General features: G+C 47.5%; 1 long non-coding RNA gene across 1 annotated transcript in view; it reads left to right on the plus strand.

The window, feature by feature from the left end:
• Positions 1-15,050, plus strand: part of LOC119940153 — a 175,915-nt gene that overhangs the window by 126,059 nt on the left and 34,806 nt on the right. The gene's annotated exons all lie outside the window — the stretch shown is intronic.

Genomic DNA, 15,050 nt, shown 5'->3' on the forward strand with positions numbered 1-15,050 from the left:
AAAATGGCTGTTTTGACAGCTAAAATACAATTTGAAACTCACAACCAACAGGCCTTTCTCTGGAAATGTAACCATCTGAATAAAATCTAATTGTCTGAAACCAAACAAAAGACCCCAAAAAAGCAAAAGTACACTTTTGAGCCCTTTCTGTGATGTGATGGTAAAGGGAAGGGTTTCTGAGAAGGCACTCTATCTGGGCAATTTTGAAGCATTGATAGAGATGGTTACAAAACAGAGGGGAAACAGAAATAGCCAGTATATGGATGGAGTTTTATTTTTTTGGTCGTGGGGCGATGCGGGGGACTTGTTGTGGGAGTTCTGGGTGTTTGTATGTATTTACTACCCATTTCCAACCCCAAAGCCCCCAGAACCTCATTTCAGATGGTAGGAACTCATAATCATACCCAGGGTTGCATGGCATTGGACTGGGGACTTGGGATCCATCTTAAAAGGAAATAAATGACACCCTCCCTTCAAGTTTCTTAGAGCCATTCAAGACAATAAAAATAAAATCCTCATAAATGTGCTCAGATCGCTGTCATAAATCTAAGACAGGTTTATATGAGTGGGGTGAAAGGGCATTCCAGTTAAGATTATCCTCTACCCATAGAACCTCCCCCCTCCCACCAAAAGGACAGAGACTGTGTCTAATTCCCATATGTGTATTATTTCCCAGCACTTAGTACTGTGCTCCATACACAGTAAGTGCCTAATAAGTACTATTACTACCCCTAGAGCCCTTCTTCTAAAAAAGCCCCTGTGTGGTAGAAATCTCAGGTTGTCATCTGATATTCTGTTAGGCAAAAAAAAAAGGGGGAGGGACACTGTGGCAATGAGGGTGGCCATTTGGCCAGTTTTACAGAGGATAGTCTGGTTTATAGCTGGTGGGTCCCCTGTTCAGTAGTGACTCAGCACCGGATCTCTTTACGTGTGGATTTTTTGTTTCCCACACCAGCCTCTCTCCAGCTCAGCTCCTGCCACCGAGTTTTAGGGCCCAGAAATCGTGGCCGTGCTCCCAGGGAATTTGGTGGGAGAAGTGTTGGCTCTGAAGCAGCTGGGTGGGCCAGGGGGGTGGGGGGAGACTCAAGGAACCCCAGAGAAATGTTCTAGGTTTTGGTGGACTTGAGTGGAATGTAGCAGATCCCTTGTAGTCGGGTCCAAATGATGTCATAATGTCCATCAGGTGCCACCATAATGACTGGAAAGCAGCATAGCCTAATGGCTAGAGCACGGGCCTGAGAGTCAGAGGGACCTGGGTTCTAACCCTGGCTCCACCACTTGTCTGCTGTGTGACCTGGTGCAAATCCCTTCACTTCTCTGGACCTTGGTTACCTTATCTCAAAATGTGGATTAAAACTGTGAGCCCATGTGGGATAGGGACTCTGTCCAACCTGTTTACCTTGTATCTACCCCAGTGCTTAGAGCAGTGCTTGATGTAAGTGCTTAACAAATCATCATCATCATCATCATCATCAATCGTATTTATTGAGCGCTTACTGTGTGCAGAGCACTGTACTAAGCGCTCGGGAAGTACAAGTTGGCAACATATATGCCATAATTATTATTATTAGAGAAGGAGGGAGATAGAGAGAAGGTGGAGGGGGAGGAGGAGAAAATGAGAGAGAGAGATAGAGAAGAGAAGAATAACTCAACCCCAGGTTTTGCAGCCTGCCTCCAGAGGTTGGATCGATTCCTTCATTACTAATCAGTTTGTCATCAGCAGGCAGCCCTGCCCAACCCCTCTTCTCCATCCTCAACCAGGGGTGGGGGGGTTGATATTTCCTAGGCAGCTCCTGGTACCTGAGGGAGAGCTCATTAAGGGGAGCACTGATGCAGGATCAGGAAGAGCTGGGATTTTCTTCTTTGAACGAAATCCCCACTCCACACCCCCTTATGGGTTGTAATTTTTCTTCCCTGTCCTTTGTTCTTCCTATTCTCCCTGTCCTCTGTTCTCCCTCTTTCTTTCTCCCCTCTCTCCTTTTCTCTCTCACTTTCCCTCCCCATCTCTCCTCCTCTATCTCTGCCCCTCCACCTCTCTTCCTCTCCCCTATTCTCTCTCTTTCCCTCCCTCTCTCCCCCCTCTACCTTTATCCCTCTGTTCCTCCCTGTCTCTCCACCTCTGTCTTTTCCTCTCCTCTCTAATCAAAGAAAACCCCTCAAAATGATTGCTAGGTTGAAACCTCTCCACAGGAGCAGCTGAGCAGCTCTGAACAATAGGGGAGCTGATGAATGCAGTTACCAGTGTGTTTCTGTCTCCTCAAGGCCCCCAGGGCCCACATTCTTAGGGGTCTGGTCTTAATGAAAAGCTGCCTTGCCTCCTGCTGTGAAGGCACCAACGATTGGGGATTTACACAAGACTCATCACTCCCCTAGGAGCGGAATGAGCAGCAAAGAGAGACAGCATGGTGTAGTGGCTAGAGCACAGGCCTGGACTCGGGTTCTGGCTCCGCCATGTGCTGTGTGACCTTGGACAAGTCACTTAACTTCTCTGTGCCTCAGTTACCTCATCTGTCAAATGGGGATTAAGACTGTGAGCCCCACGTGGGGCATGGACTGTGTCAAACCCGATTGGCTTGTATCTACTCCAGCCCTTAGTATAGTGCCTGGCACATAGTAAGTGCTTAATAATCAATCAATCAATCGTGTTTATTGAGCGCTTACTTTGTGCAGAGCACTGTACTAAGCGCTTGGGAAGTACAAGTTGGCAACATATAGACACAGCCCCTACCCAACAGTGGGCTCACAGTCTAAAAGGGGCTCACAGTCTAAAAGAATAAATACGATTGATTAATAAATGCCATTTAAAAAAAGAATGAGCGGGAATCTAGTCCTGGGAGAGAAAAGTGGTTTTGCCCTGACTGCCTGGGTGGGCCTCACTTGGAGGTGGGGTGCAGTGGAAGAATGCAGGGTGAAGCCCCCCATGCAGAAGTACCAGGGGAGGGGGAAGGATCCAAACCGAGACCCTTGGGACTGGAACCTCTGTCGAGCCCTGGGGTCTTTGCAACCACAAAGCTGCCCAGTGCAGCCTTGCATCCCCCCAGCAGAACAACACGGGCCAGAAGCCTCTTTCCCCGCAGAACTGCTGGAACATTGGCAAGGCAGTGGAGAGTTGAAAACCAGGCTGCTGTCTGGAGCAGTGGGGAGCAAGGGGGCTTCTCTCGGCAAGATCCTGTATATATGTATATATGTTTGTACATATTTATTACTCTATTTATTTATTTTACTTGTGCATAGCTATTCTATTTATTTTATTTTGTTAGTATGTTTGGTTTTGTTCTCTGTCTCCCCCTTTTAGACTGTGAGCCCACTGTTGGGTAGGGACTGTCTCTATATGTTGCCAATTTGTACTTCCCAAGCGCTTAGTACAGTGCTTTGCACATAGTAAGCGCTCAATAAATACGATTGATGATGATGATGATCCGCAATTACCTAATGGGTTTACTGTGCTGCACTTGGCCCCTTGAATCGGGAATTTATTGTTCCTTTGAATTTAGGGGTTATTGTTCTCTGGGTCGGCCTTCCCCCATTTAGATCGTGAGCCTTGTGGGACAGGGACCACGGCTAACCTGCTTACCTTAGGCTTGCCCCAGGGCCTAGTGCAGTGTTTGGCACATGCTCACACAATCCTGCCTCCCAGCTGAAAACTGGGAGTCAGAGGCTGAGGGGAGACATGTAGGGCATACTGCTATGGAGTAAAGAGAGGCTCTTTCAGAGCAAATACTTCATAAGGAGCAAGATACAAGGAAACAAAAGCAGAAAGAGTGCCAGGCACCACCAGTCTCCAGTGTGACAACATGACAAGTGGCTAGAGGCTACACAACGTGGCTGGGAGTGTGATTCCTGGCAATGATCTTTTCAGTCATACACACACTGTTCGGTGAATTTCCCTGCCAGTTGCATCTTCAAGGACAACTGTACATGCAGTCAATCAATCAATCCAACTGAGCACTTATTGTATGGAGATCACTGTACTAGGTGCTTGGGAGAGTGCAGTGTAAGAGTTGGTAGCCACGGTTCCTGCCCACAACGATGTGTAGTCCATAGTAAGTGCTTAACAAATCCCATTACTAAGGATCTAGTAGGAATAGTATTAATTAAATGCTTGCTGTGGGAAGGACACTGTACTGAACACTGGGAAAGAATACCCAAGTGGGAATTTAGACCCGGTCCCTTTCCCTTTAGGGACTCACAATCTAAGGGTACTGGTGGCACAATGCTGCTAAAGCATCCCAAAATGAATTCTTGATAATCTCTGGGAGACCATGGAAAAGAGAGCACTTTGGGGACATGAATTCCTCATGACTCATTTGAGGTGTATTGTCCGGAGGGAAGAGGGCTCTCACTTTGCATTCTGAGGGTCAAGCAGGAAATTCCTAATATCAGGCACTCAATCAGTAGTATTTATTCAACACCTACTTGGGTGCAGACCACTGTACTAAGCACTCGGGAGAGTACAATAGACTTAGTAGACACAGCCTGGACCCAAGTGTCTGATGTCTTCCCAAGCGCTTAGTACAGTGCTCTGCACACAGTAAGCGCTCAATAAATACAATTGATGATGATGACGTCTGAGGAAATACAAGGCCGTGGCTGCCTGTAAGTTCCAAACCATTTCTTGCCCCTCCAGCTGGATTCTATGAGATCAGATTTCCTAGGTCTTGGATCTATGGGCTTGGAGGTATTTTTTCCTGGCTGATAGATGAGGTTTTAGTGGAATTTTAACTCAGAGTCACTACCATCAAAACCCAGAAGGAAATGACACTCCCAGAAGCTTGACTCTCACAGACTTGACTCTCCTCTGGATCAAATAAGGACCTGGTTGTCTACTTTCTTTGTTGCAGGGTTCTGTGTTAACAATCCCAGGTGACGGCGGGTTGCCAGGGCAAAAAGACCAAAGCCACAGACCGATGGCCGTGAGCAGTGTTGGGGAATTTACGGCCCCTCATCCTATCGGATTCTGGAACTGTGGACTTAGGATAATTCCCAGAAGCCCCACTCCAGAACCAGCATGAAGAAAGAAGGTGGAGAAGGAGCTTGTGTCTCGTTTTGTATTTTTTTTCCAGTTGCCTTTGGGGCTGACGGCTACCTTTGGCTCCCGGCTAGAAAGAAGCTCTTCAGAGATAGCAGTTGTACTCCCTGCCCACTCTGGCTCATTGAAGACCGGAGGAGGGTGATTAATGCTGGGCTGAGAAGCCTCCCCACCCGGGGTCTTGGTCACTCTGCCCCACAGGGGCGATGGGGATTGGGGAGGGGCAGGCCCTGACCAGGAGCAGGTGGTCCACACTGTATTCTTTCACCCAGCTGGTTCATTTCCAGCGGGACGTCCTCTGATAAATGGCAGGATGGACGGCGAGGGAGAGAATGGGTTGCCTGGATATCCCCCACCCCACGCCCTCCCCGCCCGTCTCTCCCTCTCCGAAGCCAGCCTCGCCTCCCCGGGGACACCAGAAGAGAGGCCCATTCTAACCGACTCCTCTCAGTCTTTCTGACCTAGGGCTTTAATGGATTAAGTTGAATTTCATTGCTGCATGTTGACACCAGGGCAAAGACGCAGAAGCCGTTTCGGAAGCGGTAAATAATTGACACCTTTCTGGGCTGACATTCGAGTCGGCCGGCTGCAGCTGCTAGGAGAGCTTTGTAAGGTGGCGGAGGGTCTCATTTAGACTTTTCAGAAACAGATGCATGAACTCTGCCGCATTGCTCTCTGTTCCCCGCTGCCTGGCATGGTAATTAACGGAACAATGAGTGACATTTCCTCCACATGCTCATTGGTCTCTTTAAGCCCCTCACATGGTGAGAGAAGAACCTTCTTTTGACTTTGGTGAGGATTTTTTTTTCTTCTTTTCCCTTTTTTTTTTCTTTTCCCCTGCAAGGAGGGGAGAGAGAGAGAAAAGGAGAGGAGGTATTCCCAGGGAAGTGATTTAGCAACGTGAATCCCATTAACTCAAATGGTGGTCGCACGGCTGTGCCCCAGCCCATCAGCGTTGATGGTTTACCCCACATAGGGCTAGCATCTCACAAAGTATTCCTCACTTTCTGCTGCAATCATTTCGTGGTGGGAAAATAGGGAGCTTTGTGTTGGATGTGGAAAAAAATAGTGATTGCAGAATGCTAGAAGGGGTGAAGGATGGATGGATGGATGAATGGGTGGGTGGATGGGGATCGTGGGTTGGGGTTGGAGGCTCAACGCCTACCTTCCCTTCCCCCTCCCTGATGATGGCCCTGAAGCGGGTACAGCCATATTTAAATCCCACTTTTGAAAGCAAGTGGGGACCCATTCAGTCTCAGAGCCATTGCCGGGAATAAGAAATGAACTAATTTCTGAGCTCAGGAGCACAAGGTTCTGATTCAAGTGGCTTCCTTCTCGGAAATTCAAACGGAAATAAAAGTCCTCGATATCAGAGGGGCGGGGAGTGGGGTGAAATACTGGCCATGTCAGAACGGACCTGTCATCAGAAGCCCCGTTAGTAGTTGGAACTGTGGTGGTAATGGAGCTACTGGTAGTGCTGGTAGTAGTAGTCTTCCAGAGAAGGTCTAGTGGAAAGAGCAGAGGCCTGGGAAGCAGAGGACCTGGGTTCTAATCCCAGCTTTTCCCCTGGTCTGCTGTGTGACCTTGGGCAAGTCACTTCTCTGGACCTTAGTTCCCTCGTCTGCAGACTGGAAAGGCAATCCCTGTTCTCCCTCCTATTTAGACTGTGAGCCCCATGTGGGACAGGGACTGTATGCTACCTGGTTAAATTGTAGCTACCCCATGCTTAGTACAGTGCTTGGCTCACAGTCAGCATTTAACAAGCACCACGATTATTATTATTAGAGAACATGGGGGTGGTAATTATTGAGCGATGTCCTGAACTAAGCACTTAGGAAGAACAATAGACCCAGAAAACACCTGCACTCAAATGGGGGAGACATAAGCACTTACTATATGTCAAGAACTGTTCTAAGCCCTGGGGTAGGTACAAGTAGATCAGTTCTGTCGCAGTCCCTGGCTCACAGTCTAAGTAGGAGGGAGACTAGGTATTGAATCCCCATTTTACAGGTGAGGAAACTGAGGCACAAAGAAGTTAAATAAATAACTTGCCCAGGTTGCACAGCACATGCATGGCAGAACTGGAGTTAGAACCCATGCTGCTCCTCAGAGAGTACAGTTTTCCCAAGCAGTGAAATCAGCATAAATCTGAATCTTCACTTCAGTATATATAGGCACAGTCGCTGATGATGGGCATCAATTAATCAATCAATTGCATTTACTGAGCACTTACTGTGTGCAGAGCATTGTACTATGTGTACAATACAACAGAGTTGGTAGGCGCATTCCCTGCCCACCCCAAGCTTACAGTCTGAGTGTGAGTTCAGAAGTGCAAGGGGGGCTAAAGGGCTGATAAGATTTGGGGGGGGGGGGCGATAGTTATTTGGGAGAAGCTGGTTGGAGAAGGTGGGATTTTAGGAGAGCTTTAAAAGAGGGGATAAGGAACATAAATCTACAGACAATGGCAATTACAATAATAAACAGCAGGGCCTTGTGACTAGAGGAGCAGAGTTCCAGACTCCTCCCCTTCAGAGTCCCACAATCAATCGATCAATCCATCAGTCATATTTATTGAATGCCTACTGTGTGCAGAGCACAGTACTAAGCCCTCGGGAGAGTACAATATAACAATATAACAGAGTTGGTAGACACATTCTCTGCCCACAGTGAGCTTACGGTCTAGGCTGGGAGACAGACATTAATGTCAATAATATGTACATATTTATTACTCTATTTTACTTGTACATATCTATTCTATTTATTTTATTTTGTTAGTATGTTTGGTTTTGTTCTCTGTCTCCCCCTTCTAGACTGTGAGCCCACTGTTGGGTAGGGACTGTCTCTAGATGTTGCCAACTTGTACTTCCCAAGAGCTTAGTACAGTGCTCTGCACACAGTAAGCGCTCAATAAATACGATTGATTGATTGATTGATTGAGTGCGGTGGGGCTGAGGGAGGGGTGAATAAAGGGAGTATATCCAAGTGCAAAGCCGACACAGAAGGGTTACCCTGGGCAAGTCACTTAACCTCCCGGTTCCTCAGTTTCCTCCTCTGTAGAATGGGGATAATAGTACCTGTCTTTCTATAGTAGGAACAGCAGGGCCTTGGGGAGACTCCTCCCGGCTCAGAGTCCCGAAATCCACAGCCATCACAGCCTTCCCAACCTCTTAAAAGTTATATCCTTAACCTGAGCAGCAGGAGAAGAGCTGCTGGGAGGTCCAAAGGCATAGGAGCCGGCCAGCTTCTCCTCCCTCCTCCTGCTCCCCCAGAAGGACAGCCTCAGTGGGCCAGACTCCGGGCCAGCTTCTTGTTGTGCTTCTGACAATCAATCAATCAACGGTATTTATTGAGCACTTATTATATGCAGCACAGTCATTCAAATTTATTAAGCATCTACTGTGTGCAGAGCACTGTACTAAGTGCTTGGGAGAGTGCAGTATAACAGACACATTCCCTGCTCACCATGAGCTCACAGCCTAGAGGGGAAGACAGACGTTAATAGAAATAAAGAAATTACGGTTATGTATAGCACTGTACTATGCGCTTGGGAGAGTCCAATACAACAGAATTAGTAGATACATCCCCTACCCAAAATGAGCATTAAGTCTGAGGAGCAGCAGCTGAGGAAGTAAGCTATTACTGCTCCTCTTCTTGCTGGGCACCCTCCACCCCAGAATACATGCATGCATGCATGCGTACACACACACACAAACCCCTTCTCTCCTCCCCAAATCAATCAATCAATCAATCGTATTTATTGAGCGCTTACTGTGTGCAGAGCACTGTACTAAGCGCTTGGGAAGTACAAGTTGGCAACATATAGAGAGTTCTAATCATAATAACTGTAGTATTTGTTAAGTATTTTCTATGGGCCAACCATTGTACTAAGCACTGGAGTAGATACAAAATAAGCAAAGGACTCAGTTGACGTCCTACATGGGGCTCACAGTCCATGGGGAAGGGAGACTAGGTAATTAACCCCCATTTTACAGATAAGGAATCTAAGGCCCAGAGACATCAAGTGACTTGCCCAGAGTCACCCAGCAGACCAGTGGCAGAACTGGGATTAGAACCCAGGCCCCTCCAACTCCAAGGTCCCATGCTCTTTTCAATAGGCCATGTTATTTAATGGGAGAGCACAGCAAGTAACAACCGAGGACTGTCTGAAGCCAACCCACAAAATGGCCAAACTTGCTGTGATGCTCTCAACTCTCCCAGGGGGCACGGGAGCCTCTGGTCGAAAACCTCCGCCTTAAATAGAAGACCTCCTCCAGCTCCCTGCAAGGACAACACTGCACATCACAATACTCCCACACACACCCCCATTGCCTCTCGTTCCCATGTGTATTTCTGGATTCCCTCCACACCAACAAACTTCACGACTCATCAGCACCAGAGGCTGCTTAATCATAAAATTCCCCCTGCAGACTCAGCCAGCCCAAGTCATTGTACCCATGACTCACACCACAAGTAGGCTCCAAATACTAACATCAAGTGCTCCTCTGGCTCCACCTAAGTTTAGTTCACAGTTGTCATTAATGTGGGGGAGAAGGATCCTATCTCATCCTATCCCGACTGGATTACTGCATCAGCCTCCTCTCTGATCTTCCATCCTCGTGTCTCTCCCCACTTCAATCCATACTTCATGCCGCTGCCCGGATCGTCTTTGTGCAGAAACACTCTGGGCATATTACTCCGCTCCTCAAAAATCTCCAGTGGCTACCAATCAACCTACGCATCGGGCAAAAACTCCTCACCTCGGCTTCAAGGCTGTCCATCCCCTCGCCCCCTCCTACCTCACCTCCCTTCTCTCCTTCTCCAGCCCAGCCCGCACCCTCCGCTCCTCCGCCGCTAATCTCCTCACCGGGCCTCGTTCTTGCCTGTCCCGCCATCGACAGGGCCCACGTCATCCCCTGGGCCTGGAATGCCCTCCCTCCGCCCATCCGCCAAGCTAGCTCTCTTCCTCCCTTCAAAGCCCTACTGAGAGCTCACCTCCTCCAGGAGGCCTTCCCAGACTGAGCCCCCTCCTTCCTCTCCCCCTCCTCCCCCTCCCCATCCCCCCACCTTACCTCCTTCCCCTCCCCACAGCACCTGTATATGTATGTTTGTAGATATTTATTACTCTATTTATTTTACTTGTACATATTTATTCTATTTATTTTATTTTGTTAATATATTTTGTTTTGTTTTCTGTCTCCCCCTTCTAGACTGTGAGCCTGCTGTTGGGTAGGGACCGTCTCTATATGTTGCCAACTTGTACTTCCCAAGCACTTAGTACATTGCTCTGCACACAGTAAGTGCTCAATAAATACGGTTGAATGAATGAATGAAAGGATGTCGAGTGGAGGGAAGTGAAGCAGTGTGGCCTAATGGATAGAGAGTGGACCTGGGAGTAGGAGGTGCTGGGTTCTAATCCCAGCTGTGCCACTCATCTGCAGTGTGAGCTTGGGCAAGTCACTTCTCCGTGCCTCAGGTACCTAAACTGAAAAATGGAGAGTAACGTTGTCAGCACCATTTGAGGCATGGACTGTGTCCAACCTGATTAGCTTGTGCCTGCCCCGGGGCTTAGTGCAGTTCCTGGCACATTCATTCACTCATTCAATCGTATTTATTGAGCGCTTACTATGTGCAGAGCACTGTACTAAGCGCTTGGGAAGTACAAGTTGGCGACATATAGAGACGGTCCCTACCGAACAACGGGCTCACAGTCTAGAAGGGGGAGACAGACAACAAAACAAAACAGTCATCAGAATAAATAGAAGTAAAGCTAGATGCACATCAGTAACAAAATAAATAGAATAGTAAATATGGACAAGTAAAATAAATAGAGTAATAAATCTGAACAAGCATATATACAGGTGCTGTGGGGAGCGGGAGGGGGAGAGGCACATAGTAAGTGCTTAAGAAATACCATTTTAAAAAAGGGGAGGAAAGATTCAGAAGAAACTTTCTCAAGGGTCAGCCGCAATGGGCAGCTGTGGCCTGAGTTGTCATCTTAGAAAATTCATTGAATCCATTGGTGAAGAACAGGCAAGTCCAGAAGAGAGATGAGCTCACCAAGCCTCCCACTCTTCCTCCCTCTCTCCGGCTCTCCTTCCCTTCTTCCCTCCCTTCCTTCCTCCTTTCATCCTCCTCCAGACCGTGCTGATGCCAGTTGCTCTATTTTCTTCAATTAGTCAGTCAGCCAGTAATGTTATAGGCACTTCACAGTTCTCATTGCTGGTGTTAAGTTCTTGGGGTCCACATTAAAGAGGGAGACAGAGACCTCAAGGGGTTCACGATACAGTCGGAGAGACAAAACAGACAAGCTCACGGTCAACGTGGCTAAAATAGAAGAGAAGCAGCATAGCCTAGTGGAAAAAGCACGGGCGTGAGAGTCAGAAAGTCACGGGTTCTAATCTTGCTCCTCCACTCACCCGCCACCATGGGCAAGTCACTTCACTTCTCTGGGCCTCAGTTCCCTCATCTGCAAAATGGGGATTCAGTACCTGCTCTCCCTCCTACTTAGACTGTAAGCCCCATGTAGGATTATCTTATATCTACCCCAGCGCTTAGTACAGTGCTTGGCACATAGAAAGCGCTTAATAGACACCCCAACTATTAATTATTAATAGAAGGGAGCCGTGGAGTGTGCTGGGGGATTGGAATGCCCTCCCTCTGCCCCTCCGCCAAGCTAGCTCTCTTCCTCCCTTCAAGGCCCTGCTGAGAGCTCACCTCCTCCAGGAGGCCTTCCCAGACTGAGCCCCTTCCTTCCTCTCCCCCTCGTCCCTCTCTCCACCCCCCCATCTTACCTCCTTCCCTTCCCCACAGCACCTGTATATATGTATATATGGTTGTACATATTTATTACTCTATTTATTTATTTATTTATTTTACTTGTACATTTCTATCCTGTTTATTTTATTTTGTTGGTATATTTGGTTCTGTTCTCTGTCTCCCCCTTTTAGACTGTGAGCCCACTGTTGGGTAGGGACTGTCTCTATGTGTTGCCAATTTGTACTTCCCAAGCGCTTAGTACAGTGCTCTGCACATAGTAAGCGCTCAATAAATACGATTGATTGATTGATTGATTGATTGGAGAGTGAGTGGGATTACTGGGGTAGAAATTCCTGGAGGAGGTGGGCCTTGCACCCCGTTTTCTTGTAACTCCTGCTGATCTTGGCCAGACCTTGGAGAGTTGTGGCCCCAGCGGGGCTCCTGTTGGCCCAGACAAGACGTTCCCAACTCCCTGCTCTCAGGCCTTGCTTCTTTTTGGCGGAAGGCAGCTGTTGCTCCACAGGCCTTCCTCCCCGTGATGGGACCGGGGCCAACCTTCCCCTCTCAATTCCCAACACCCCAAGCCACATCAGCCCAAAGCCACCCTTAGCGCTTAATAATAATTAATAATCATGGCGCTTATTCAGCAATTACTACATGCCAAGACACAGCCCCTGTCCCACATAGAGCTCACAGTCTAAACAGAAAGGAGACCTAGGTATTGAATCCCCTTTTTACTGTTGAGGAAACAGGCACAGAGAAGTTGAGTACTTGGTAATAATAATAATGGCATTTATTAAGCGCTTGCTATGTGCAAAGCACTGTTCTAAGCGCTGGGGAGATTACAAGGTGATCAGTTTGACCCACGGGGGGCTCACAGTCTTAATCCCCATTTTTACAGATGAGTTAACTGAGGCCCAGAGAAGTGAAGTGAGTTGCCCAAAGTCACACAGCTGACAACTGGCGGAGTCAGGATTTGAACCCATGACCTCAGACTCCAAAGCCCGGGCTCTTTCCACTGAGCCACACTGAGTCCCAACAGAGTGGGTAGACACATGGCTTAGTGGAAAGAGCACGGGTTTAGGAGTCAGGGTCGTGGGTTCTAATCCCGGCTCCACCACATATCAGCTGTGTGACTTTGGGCAAGCCACTTAACTTCTCTGTGCCTCAGTGGCCTCATCTGTAAAATGGGGATTAAGACTGTGAGCCCCACGTGGGACAACCTGATTACCTTGTATCTACCCCAGCGCTTAGAACAGTGCTTGGCACATAGCAAGTACTTAACAAATACTATAATAATAATAATAATAATAATAATAATAATAATAATAATAATAATAATAATAATAATCCCTGCTCTCCTAGAGTTTACAGTGTAGCAGAGAAGTCACCGTTTATGGAGTGTTGTCTCTCACAGGGTCATTCCCAGATTCTGGGAAAAAGCATGGTGGTGAATTGACTGTTGGTCTCAGATTTGAATTAGAATAGTTTTTTTGTTTTGTTTTGTTTTTCAAATTGCGACTCAATAGCTTACCCCACCCTCCTCATTAATAGTAAAGACAGTTGGCGTTCTATGAAGGGGGAGTTTCATCCAATGAATTTAACCTGACGGATTGAGTGTAAAATGGAACACCTGTGTTTTGACAAGCCGACTCAGCAAGTGTGACATGAGTCACAAAAAGACGGCGCTAATAAAGCAATCAGAACTCAAAAGCACCACAAGGACAGAAACATGAACATAAAGAGGCGGGTGTTCTTTTATGCTGCAGAATCTTTTCCGTGGTGCTTCATGACCGGGTCTTTGTCCTTTGTCAATCGCAATGGGAACCGGGAGTCAAAAGCCCTCTTGGTTCAAGAGGAAAACAAAAATTAATCAATGATTATTTATTGATTGCTTAGTTTGCACAGAATGCTGTACGAGACCATTAGTAGGCACGATGCCTGCCCTCAAGGAGTTGACAGTCACCCTGGGAAGACAGGCATTAAAATAAATCACAGGAAAGGAAAGCAACAGAGTATAACGATATGGACGTAAGTGCTAATAAAGCAATCAGAACTCAGAAGCACCACAAGGACAGAAACATGAACATAGAGAGGCGGGTGTTCTTTTATGCTGCAGAATCTTTTCCGTGGTGCTTCATGACCGGGTCTTTGTCCTTTGTCAATCACAATGGGAACCGGGAGTCTTAAAAGCCCTCTTGGTTCAAGAGGAAAACAAAAATTAATCAATGATTATTTATTGATTGCTTAGTTGGCACAGAACGCTGTACTAAGTGCTTGGGAGAATACGAGACCATTAGTAGGCACGGATGCCTGCCCTCAAGGAGTTGGCAGCGTGGCTCAGTGGAAAAAGCACGGGCTTTGGAGTCAGAGGTCATGGGTTCGAGTCCCAGCTCCACCACATGTCTGCTGTGTGACCTTGGGCAAGTCACTTCACTTCTCGGAGCCTCAGTTACCTCAGCTGTAAAAAATGGGGATGATGACTGTAAGCCCCACGTGGGACAACCTGATCACCTTGTATCTCCCCCCCCCCAGTGCTCAGAACAGTGCTTTGCACATAGTAAGCGCTTAACAAATGCCATCATTATTATTATTAAAATAAATCACAGGAAAGGAAAGCAACAGAGTATAACGATATGGACGTAAGTGCTAATAAAGCAATCAAAACTCAAAAGCACCACAGTGGTGTGGACATAAGTGCTCATGGGGCTGGGTATGGATGACCCAGGGGAAGCAGTGTGGCTCAGTGGAAAGAGCCCGGGCTTGGGAGTCAGAGGTCATCATGGGTTCGAATCCTGGCTCCGCCACTTGTCAGCTGTGTGACCTTGGGCAAACCACTTAACTTCTCTGTGCCTCAGTTCCCTCATCTGTAAAATGGGGATGAAGACTGTGAGCCCCAAGTGGGACAGCCTGATCACCTTGTATCCCCCCCAGCGCTTAGAACAGTGCTTTGCACATAGTAAGCACTTAACAAATACCACCATTATTATTATTATTATTATTATGCATGCCTGAGTGCTTAGCAAATGGGACTAAATGCAGGGCTGAGGAAGTAGGGAGGGAAAATAGGTCGGAGGGATGAGAGATTAGTCAGGGAAAGGTTCCCGGGGGAGATATGATTTCAGTAGGACTTTGAAAATGGGGGTGAGTGCTGGTCTGTTGGATAATAATTATGATGTTATTGGCGTATTAGTTGAATGCTTACTGGGTGCCAAGAACTGTACTATGTACTGGGGCAGATCCAAGATACCCAGATCCCACTGGA

The sequence above is a fragment of the Tachyglossus aculeatus genome, chromosome 18 (assembly GCF_015852505.1).
Source record: "Tachyglossus aculeatus isolate mTacAcu1 chromosome 18, mTacAcu1.pri, whole genome shotgun sequence".
Taxonomy (NCBI): domain Eukaryota; kingdom Metazoa; phylum Chordata; class Mammalia; order Monotremata; family Tachyglossidae; genus Tachyglossus; species Tachyglossus aculeatus.